This window comes from Arachis stenosperma, chromosome 1, assembly GCF_014773155.1.
Source record: "Arachis stenosperma cultivar V10309 chromosome 1, arast.V10309.gnm1.PFL2, whole genome shotgun sequence".
Classification (NCBI taxonomy): domain Eukaryota; kingdom Viridiplantae; phylum Streptophyta; class Magnoliopsida; order Fabales; family Fabaceae; genus Arachis; species Arachis stenosperma.
The window spans coordinates 60,519,468-60,530,487 of record NC_080377.1 but is presented as its reverse complement, the minus strand read 5'-3'; positions in this window follow the sequence as shown (position 1 = coordinate 60,530,487).

Genomic DNA, 11,020 nt, shown 5'->3' with positions numbered 1-11,020 from the left:
AGGGAGCTCGTTCCCTTGTAGATTGGCCACCTTGTAGTAACCTTTTTCCAAGAATTCAATGATCATGTAAGGTTCTTTCCAATTTGCAGCCAACTTTCTTTTGCCCGACCACTGTACCCCGATATCATTCTTGATTAGAACAAGGTCATTTGTGCAAAGTTTCTCCTAATGACTTTCTTTTTATACCTTATGGACATCCTTTGTTTCAACGCTTCCTCTCATATCCGAGCTTGTTCCCAGACTTCTAAGGTGAGGTTGAGCTCTTTCTTTTGAGCTTGGATGTTTCCTACGTTGTTGTAGAATCTCACCCTTGGACTTTTTTCATTGACTTCTACGGGAACATCGGTTCTATGCCATAAGCAAGTCGGAACGGAGATTCTCCAGTTGTAGAATGGCAATTGTCCGATATGCCCATAGAACATGGGGAAGCTCCTCATCTCATGCTCTTTTTATGTCTTATAGCCTTCTCTTGAGTCTGGCCAATATGATTTTGTTTGCAGCTTCTGCTTATTCATTAATTTGGGGGTGCTTTATTGATGTAAATTGATGTTTAATCTTAAGACTTATCACCAAGATTCTAAAGGTCGAGTTGGTGAACTAAGTATCATTGTCAGTAGTGATACATAATGGGACACCAAATTGGGTGATAATATTTTTGTAGAGGAATTTCTGACTTCTTTGAGCTATGATGGACGCCAAAGGTTCTGTCTCAATCCACTTAGTGAAGTAGTCAATCTCTACTATGATGTATTTCACCTGTCCAGGTAATGGAGGAAACGGCCCAAGCAAGTCCAAATCCCATTTTGCAAAAGACCATGGTGAAAAAATACTGATGAGCTCTTCTAGTGGTGCCACATGAAAATTGGCATGCAATTGACAGGGTGCGCACTTCTTAACGAAGTCGGCCACTTCCTTCTCTAAGGTCAGCCAATAAAAACCAGTTTGTAACACCTTTTTAGCTAGTGACCTTGCTCTCAGGTGATCTTCACAGATGCCACTGTGGATTTCTTCTAAGACTTCTTTAATTTTCGAGGTCAAAACACAATTTAGTAAGGGAGTTTATAGAGGACGTTATAAACTAGAGTATAGTTCTGTGCTTTCCTTATAAGTCTTCTTGCTTCCCTTTCTTATTTGGAATGATCATCAAATTTGAGATATTCGATGATGGGAGTCATCCAACCCAAGTTTGGATTGGAGATTGTCAGAGCATTCGACTTGTCGGCTTCTTTGGCCACTGATGGTGTATGGAGAGTTTCCTGGATCAGACTTCTATTATTGCCCCCTGGTTTAGTGCTGGCCAGTTTGAAGAGAGCATCAACTCGACAGTTGAACTCCCAAGTTATATGTCTGACTTTTGCTTCTTGGAATTGGGCTAATTGTTCTAGTGTTTTCTCCAAATACCTCTTCATATTAGGATCTTTGGCTTGGTAATCCATATTTATTTGAGAGGTAATCGCTTGGGATTCGCTAAACACTATAACTTTAGATGCACCGACTTTTCTGGCAAGCCCCAAGCCTGCGAGCATGGCTTCATATTCAGCCTGGTTGTTAAAAGCTAGAAACTCAAATTTCAGTGAAAGCTCTACCCGAGTTTCTCCTTCATTCTCAAAAATGATTCCCGCTCTGCTACCAGCTTTATTTGATGAACTGACCACATATAGATGCCAGGTGGTAGAGCTTCCTTGTAATTCTCCTGTGTATTCAACTAAAAAATCGGCCAAGTATTGTGACTTGATGGCTATCTGAGTTTCATACTTTAGATCAAACTCAGACAGCTCCATGGCCCATTATAACATTCACCCTGCAATATCCATTTTTTGGAGAATATGCCTCATAGGTTGGTTACTTCAAACTTTAATGGTGCGGGTTTGAAAATAATATCACAGTTTTCTGAAGGCTAGAACGATGGCATGTGCAAATTTTTCTATTTTTTGATAGTTCAATGATGTGTGAGCATATTATACCCTTTTTCTAGTTGTTTTTCTTGTGTTTTTATAGTTTTAGGTGAAATTCAGAGCAGTTTGGAGAAACTTGGAGCAAGAAAGGAAGATGCTGACAGCTCCCCCTTGGGTGCTGAACGCCAACCTGACGTTCAACGCCAACAAGGGGGAAAGAGATCAGATGCGCCTTCCCCTCACTGGCATTAAACGCCCAATCCTTGCGCTGAACGCCAACGTGTAGTCTATTTCACAATCAATTGGGCCTCCAATTAGTTCTATCTTATTTTATCTTTGTAAACTTTATTTTAAAATAATATCTTTTATGTTAGCATTTATTATTAGGTTAGTGTTTAAAGGAAAAGATCAATTAGGTTTAGGATCTTCTTCCTTCTGCATATTTTCATAATCATGTTTTCTTTGTAAGTCATGAGCAACTAAACCTCCTAGTTAAGGTTAGCAGCTCTGTTTTTTTCTATGGATTAATATTATTATTCAACTATTTTAATATATCTTTAATTCAATTCTAAGGTGTGTCTCGTTCTTAATCTAATAAAACTAGGTGGAACGGGAGTATGACCCTTTTTCTACATGAGTTCTTGTGATACTCGGGAGAGATCACTTGAGCTACAACAAACCTCCTAGACGGCTAATCCATAACCTGTTGGGGACATAAGAACATCTGTTCAACCAGGATTTGGGGTGATTAGGGCCTTTGTGGTATAAACCAGTTTTTTGAACTTCACCCTCTATTCGAATTGAATGACCACGGGAGTGGCGTTTGATGAGGATCAGATGAGATTAATCACTAAGGGATTAGGGTTAATCACTTACAGTTTGCCATAGAATGAATCATTCATTGTTAAAATAGTTAGTAAGAAGTTTTAATCCGAAAATATAAATATCTCTGTGACTTTAACTTTTTTCTCATCATTGTTTTACACCAAACCTTTTAATTGCTTTTCTTATTTATTAGTTTATGCATTTTCAACAACAATTCCTTTTACTGTTTGCTTGAAGTCCAATAGGATAGCTATTGCTTGCTCAGTCTGAAAATCCTCGTAGGATCGACCCTCACTCACCTGAGGTATTACTTGGATGATCCGGTGTACTTGCCGGTTAAGTTATGCGAGTTCTAATTTCATGCACCATTCAATTTTACCCCCTATAATGCCTTGCACTTGAAGTAGACAGGTCGCTGCTCCTCCTTATCTTCTCGGACGAAGGCAGAGGCTATAATCTTGTCTCTAATGGCTAGGTATAATACGAGCTTTTCTCCTTCTTCAGGTCGGGTGAGGATAGGTGGTTGGCTCAAGAATTTTTTAAAGTCTTCAAAAGCTTGTTCACATTCTTAAGTTCACTAGAATTGATATCCTTTCTTGAGGATCGCAAACAAGGAAAGAGATTTTAAGGCCGATCCCGCCAAGAATCTAGACAAGGTCGACAGTCTACCGTTTAGCTGCTAAACTTCTTTTAGACATGTCAAACTTTTCATCTATAGGATTGCCATGTATTTAGGGGTGGCAAACGGGCTAAAACTCGCTAGACCAGCCACCTAACCCACCAAGAAAGGTGGGCTGGGCTAAAAATTTGAAACTGCCAAACTTAGAAAGTCCGTCTAACCCGCACTGCTTAATCTGTGGGCTTTGGTGGGCTTTGGTTTATGATTATGTTTATTACATAATTATAAATATAAAGACTTTAATGTTTGTGAATTTAGAAATTATAAATTTATTGAAATGGTTGAGAAATTTTATATATTATTTAATATTAAATAGTTTATAAAACAAAAGAGATTTGACAGGCTTAGCTCACCAACCCACCAGCCCAACGTTAGGCGGGGCGGGTGATGATTGGATTTTTGACGGTTTAGAATTCACAAATGAATTCTCGTTGCAAGTATAGTTTCTAAACCAATCACTAATCCTTTCATACAAAAAAGTTGTTTGTCACTAAAACAAACCCCTAAATTTATAAACCGAAGTATTGGACCTCGGGTCGTTCTCCCTAGGAATTACAATAAAGTGTCTTGTTATTGGTTTGAGTTGTTTTGGGGTTTTGATAAGAGGCATGAAAGTAAATGGCAATAAGAATAAACTAACAACTATAAAAGGCTCTTGGCAAGGTGTGAAAATTAGAAGTCCTATCCTAGTTATCCTTCTCAATTGTGATGAGAATTGTTCATTGCTACTGATGTGCGGAAAACGATCCGACACAAAACTCACCGGCAAGTGTACCGGGTCGCATCAAGTAATAATAACTCACATGAGTGAGGTCGATCCCACAGGGATTGAAGGATTGAGCAATTTTAGTTTAGTGGTTGATTTAGTCAAGCGAATTAAGTTTTGGTTGAGTGGTTTGTATTTAACAGAAGCTAAATTGCTTGGAATGTAAAGGGAGAGGGGAGAATTGCAGTAAATTAAAGAGCAGGAAAATAAACTTGTTGAATCTTAAAGAGAAAGAAAGTAAATGATTGAAACTTAAAGTGCAAGAAATGTAAATTGCAGTAACTTAAAATGCAAGGAATATAAATTGCTTGAATGTAACAGGGATTTAAGGAATGGGATTTCAGAATCTAAGCAAGAGAAAGTAAATTGCAACAATTAATAAAGTAGAAGATGAATTGGGATAAACTAAATTTCAAACAGAAAATGAAATTAAATTGCAGAGGTTCACAGAAGAACCAACCAGGAAAATGGGATCTCAGGTCTCAAGAGACTAAAAAGCAAAGTCTAGATCTCAATTGCCTTCCCAGATCTAAGTTCACAAAGCAATTGACAAGAAATAGAAGAAGAAGCAGTAAAGGAAATTGAAATTGAACTCAATTGTGCAGAAAGGAATTAAAGAGATTTTGAATGGAGATTGAGACAGAATTTCCTCAATTCTTCACACCCAAAACTCAAAACAAGAAAAGTAAAAGTGCCCAAGCAAGAACGAGGAAGAAGAGAGATCAATTCTCCTCCCCAATTCTCTGAAATCTCAGTGAAGTCACCAAGAGAAGTTCCAAAGCTCCAAATAAAAGTAAGTGTTCAAAGGAAAATTCAAAGTTCAAAAGTAGAGGAAAAATGTCCTAATTACATCAAACTAGCTCCTATTTATACACTTTCCATTCTTGGATCTTAGGATTTGGATGGGCTTTTGATTTGGTGAAGAAATGAATTTTATTGGATTTTTAATCCAATTTTAGCCCATGAAGGATTGCTTCCAGGAGGCTGCCCTGCCCTTGTGGAGGGCAGGGCAAGATTTGATGCATGCGGCCTTGGTGCGAGCGTGGCGTGCGAGCTTGGTGCGCAGGATGCTGCCCTGCCCTCGCGGAGGGCAGGGCAGAAATTTCTGGTGCGCCATTTTGGTGCCTGTGCGTGCTCCTGGTGCTGCCGAATGATGCCTTGGTGCGCCAGAATGGTGCGCTGGCTGTGCCACAACAAAATGCTGCCCTGCCCTCGCAGAGGGCAGGGCAGTGTTTCCAACTTGAAGCCCCGTGTTCGAAACTTGGCCGATACACACGCTACCCATTTTCCTTGGCTTTCTTGGCACCATAATGAAGCCTAGTTCCTTGCTTCCTCATTGTGCCGTGTTCGAGACTTGTGGCAAGCAAGGGTAAACTTTTTCCTTTGATTTATTTTCCATGAAGGCCCGATACTGCCCTTGTGGAGGGCAGGGCAAAGTTTTTCCTTCCTTTGATCCAAGGCACAATTTTGTGCTCTGCCCTTGTCGTGGGCAGGGCAGAGTTGCCTTCCAAGCCTTGTTTCCTTATGTTGCCCTCCTAGAGGGCAGTGTGCCCTTGTGGAGGGCAATGCTTGCCTCCTCCCTTCCATGCGGCACACTTCTCCTTGGGCCACGCTTCCTTGAGCCACGCTTTCCTCTTTTCTTCTTTTCTTCACCTACAATAAACCAAAACAACCACTCCAAGTATCACTAAATTCACAAGGCTTATAAATCAATTAAAAATCAATTAAATTTAGCTTAAACCTCATGATTTAACATTAATTTCATGGTGGTTGTTTGATTTAAAGAAGTTATGCATTTTCACTCCAAACCACTTACTTAGGATGCAAGAAAGTGCATAAAGACTAACAAAACAAGTGAAATTAGCTTGAAAAATGGGTATATGATGACTAGTTATCACAACACCAAACTTAAATCTTGCTTGTCCCCAAGCAAACATCAAAACTAAGAGAAATTGAAATGAACAAGAAAAGAACACAAATCCTTATTAGGCATATAGCAGAACTTGATTTATGGGGTCTTTATGCAGACAATGATAACTCAATTATTGTTGCTGTTACATAATATACATCTTTCTTCAAAGGCTTGCTAAACTTGCTGGTTATAAGACTTACTTATTTAATTACTCCCTTGCTAACTTTTCTTTCTTACAATGCTTGACAAGCTTATTCTTTTGGAGGTTTGGTGTCTAATGTTGCAGTAGTAGCCTTTGGCTTTATTTTTTTCTTTTACTCAACATCTTTTCACCACAGACACATGGCTCACTAATTCTTCCTAGGATCATTGATGCCCAGCATCTCTTTGGATAACTAAATATTCTGTAGCTAAGTTGCTCTTTATTTTGGACTTTCAATTGGCCATCCCAAATCAGTTGATCTAAGTGACCGGGTTTTAAAATACCCCTTAGAATTTACTCATCCAAGCATATCTTAGTACAAGAACACCACAGGCATATGTCCTAGGGTCCAAGCTATTGGTGTCCAACCTTTATTCTTTGTTTTTCTTGCCACTTTGGCTTTTTTCTTCTTCCTTTTCTTTCTGTTTTTGTTCTCAAGGGCTTTTTCTTTATTGGTAAGGGTTTTTATAACAGCAAGCTAACTCACACTTGAATGAGAATGATATTATGCAACAATTATTTCATGAGTTATGCATTTAATCAAACATATATACCACCATTAACTTTCATTCTACTTATGCAACATTGGATTTTTACTTTTCAATTCAAACAAAATCTCTTTTATTCAAGCATATGGGAAACAAAACAAGATTAAAGCTAAGTGATGAATGACAAGCACTATGCAGATTTAGCATACATAATCAAACAATTTCACTTGCAACTAAATAAACACTTTAGCAGGATATATAATGGTTCCCATGTTCAAAATAATACACAGCAGCAAGGATTAAATTTAGATGCAACCTTTGAAGTTGCAGCCCTTTGATTCTTCCTTCTGTTGTGTTTTCTTTGAGTTAGGATGCACAATATCTTCAATTATTGACTCATGTCCTGCTTAATTCTCAAAGTTGCTTGCTTCTCAAGCCCTTAAGTGTATGGTTAGTATGCATAAATAGAGTGTGACTCTTGGATTTGTTTTGGTGTGGGAACACCAAACTTAATTGTTTGCCACTGCCTCTTATGCAACAATTTAACCATACGTGAAACCTTGTGTCCTTGCTAAAGGTTAATGAAATTAAAGCTAGAAAGCAATTAAACAGTTGAATAATGTGTTTGGTTGCTTGGAGCTAGCATCATTCAAGAGGTGAGAATGTGTTTTTAAGTGACATTTTTGGTGGAACACCAAACTTAGAATCTCTCATTCTCCCTTAATTTGTTTTGGTGTGCAACACCAAACTTAGCTCCTTGCAATCCATATCAATTATTCAACATTTTTATTGAAAAAGCTATGAAAAGAAAACTACCTCAGGTTGGGTTGCCTCCCAACAAGCGCTCTTTTATTGTCACTAGCTTGACATCTTCTGTTCTGTTGATCATGGAGGTTGAAAATCACAGTGCCTTAGCTTGTCTTTCTTCACTGTGAACTTCCTTCCGGTTTCCTCTTTGATGACCTCTATAAATTCTTGTGGAAGGATCTTAGTCACAATGTAGTGATCAGACAACTATGGGGACACCTTCATGGTTTGAATATTGATCATCACTCTATCCCCTAGTGAAAATTTTCTAGTGGGGATTTTCTACTTTTCTTTAGTTCTATCCTCTGTCTCTCCTTGAAAGAATTCCTTGTTGTGTTTTTCTTGGCTGGTACTTCCTTTGTCTAGTATTTTCTCATTGTCCTCTATGATCCTTTTCCATCCTTCCTTCTTTGTAGCATCTTCGTTGTTGGTTGGTTTGTCTTCAATGGTTTTGAGGAAAGTATTTGGTTTCTTCTCACCCATTTCTGCAAAGTACTTCGCCAGTTGAGCTATCTGCTCCTCAATTCCTCTGATTAACATCTCTTGGTTCCTTATTGTTTCCTCTTGGTGTTTCATCATTCTCTCTATTAGGATCTCCAAGTCTGTGATTCTCTGAGAGTCTTGTGAGATTGGTTGGTTATGAGATGTTAAAGGTTGGAAGAGTGGGTGTGGTGGTGGCATGTAGTGGTTGTTATTGCTGTAATGGTGTTTTTGCTGGTTTGAGAAATTGGGGTTGTTGTAATTGAAGTTCCTTGGTTCGTGATTTTGGTTTTCATTCCTTCTCCAGTTTGAGTGAGTCTGGCAGTGTGTGTTTTGTGAGTATTGGCTTTGATTGGCATTGGTGGATAAGTGATGTTGGTTGTTTATGGTCATGGATTTGCCTTGGTTGAAACTTCTTTGTTCTTGATATCGGGCCTCCCCCATTCTTAGATAAGAATGAGGTCTCCATGGTGGGAATTTGGCATTCACTGCAGCGGACTGCAGGCCATCAACTTTTCCATCCCTCAGCCCCATGTGTTGCTGTGTTTGATGGTGCGTTTGATTGTTCAGGTTCATGGATGCCTTCATTCCTTCAAGTTTCATCACTTCTTTTTCCGAAATTGCATTCTGTGGTTTCTCGCATGAGTGTTGGTTGATGACTCCTTTGTCATTGAAATTTGCAATTCCTTGGGTAATTGTTGTTGCTTTGAGTAGGCCATCTGAGAAGTAATCCACTGCTTTTCTTGTTTCTGGGGTTAGTCCTTCATAAAAAGCTCGGAAGCCCACTTTATCAGTTGCTTTCTTGTATCTTTCCCAGGCTTTGAAAAGTGGTTCTTCCTCCCCTTGTGTGAATAGATGTTCCTCCTCTTTCAACTGGATGATCTGTCTGGATGAGGTGAATTTGGCCAGAAATTTGGTGACCAAATCATCCCAACTAGTGATACTTCCTTGGGGAAAAGTTTCAAACCATTGTGCAGCTTCACCCTTTAATGAGAAAGGGAATAACAGGATCTTATAAGTGTCATGATCTGGACCATCGGTTTTGACTGCATTGCAAGTCTTCAGAAAAGTGGATATGTGCTGCTGAGGATCTTCCGATGGATTTCCGTCATAAGAACAATTGTTCTTGATGAGTGTAATAAGTGGTGGCTTCATGTCATGATACCCTTTGTCTGTAGAAACTCGATTTCCTGTGGTACGCAAACAATCAGGATGACCAAACAACAGCACGCTTGAGAATTAAGTAAAGTTAATTGAGATAAATTGTTAGCGAGTTAATAGAGGCAATTTCTCAAACAGTTAGTATGTTAGTAAAAAATAAAGAAAAAGTGCTTGATCTAGACCTCCACTTCACTTAATCATTGTAAATCTATTTCAATCCCCGGCAACGGTGCCAAAAACTTGATGTGCGGAAAACGATCCGACACAAAACTCACCGGCAAGTGTACCGGGTCGTATCAAGTAATAATAACTCACATGAGTGAGGTCGATCCCACAGGGATTGAAGGATTGAGCAATTTTAGTTTAGTGGTTGATTTAGTCAAGCGAATTAAGTTTTGGTTGAGTGGTTTGTATTTAATAGAAGCTAAATTGCTTGGAATGTAAAGGGAGAGGGGAGAATTGCAGTAAATTAAAGAGCAGGAAAATAAACTTGCTGAATCTTAAAGAGCAAGAAAGTAAATGACTGAAACTTAAAGTGCAAGAAATGTAAATTGCAGTAACTTAAAATGCAAGGAATATAAATTGCTTGAATGTAACAGGGATTTAAGGAATGGGATTTCAGAATCTAAGCAAGAGAAAGTAAATTGCAACAATTAATAAAGTAGAAGATGAATTGGGATAAACTAAATTTCAAACAGAAAATGAAATTAAATTGCAGAGGTTCACAGAAGAACCAACCAGGAAAATGGGATCTCAGGTCTCAAGAGACTAGAAAGCAAAGTCTAGATCTCAATTGCCTTCCCAGATCTAAGTTCACAAAGCAATTGACAAGAAATAGAAGAAGAAGCAGTAAAGGAAATTGAAATTGAACTCAATTGTGCAGAAAGGAATTAAAGAGATTTTGAATGGAGATTGAGACAGAATTTCCTCAATTCTTCACACCCAAAACTCAAAACAAGAAAAGTAAAAGTGCCCAAGCAAGAACGAGGAAGAAGAGAGATCAATTCTCCTCCCCAATTCTCTGAAATCTCAGTGAAGTCACCAAGAGAAGTTCCAAAGCTCCAAATAAAAGTAAGTGTTCAAAGGAAAATTCAAAGTTCAAAAGTAGAGGAAAAATGTCCTAATTACATCAAACTAGCTCCTATTTATACACTTTCCATTCTTGGATCTTAGGATTTGGATAGGCTTTTGATTTGGTGAAGAAATGAATTTTATTGGATTTTTAATCCAATTTTAGCCCATGAAGGATTGCTTCCAGGAGGCTGCCCTGCCCTTGTGGAGGGCAGGGCAGGATTTGATGCATGCGGCCTTGGTGCGAGCGTGGCGTGCGAGCTTGGTGCGCAGGATGCTGCCCTGCCCTCGCGGAGGGCAGGGCAGAAATTTCTGGTGCGCCATTTTGGTGCCTGTGCGTGCTCCTGGTGCTGCCGAATGATGCCTTGGTGCGCCAGAATGGTGCGCTGGCCGTGCCACAACAAAATGCTGCCCTGCCCTCGCGGAGGGCAGGGCAGTGTTTCCAACTTGAAGCCCCGTGTTCGAAACTTGGCCGATACACACGCTACCCATTTTCCTTGGCTTTCTTGGCACCATAATGAAGCCTAGTTCCTTGCTTCCTCATTGTGCCGTGTTCGAGACTTGTGGCAAGCAAGGGTAAACTTTTTCCTTTGATTTATTTTCCATGAAGGCCCGATACTGCCCTTGTGGAGGGCAGGGCAAAGTTTTTCCTTCCTTTGATCCAAGGCACAATTTTGTGCTCTGCCCTTGTCGTGGGCAGGGCAGAGTTGCCTTCCAAGCCTTGTTTCCTTATG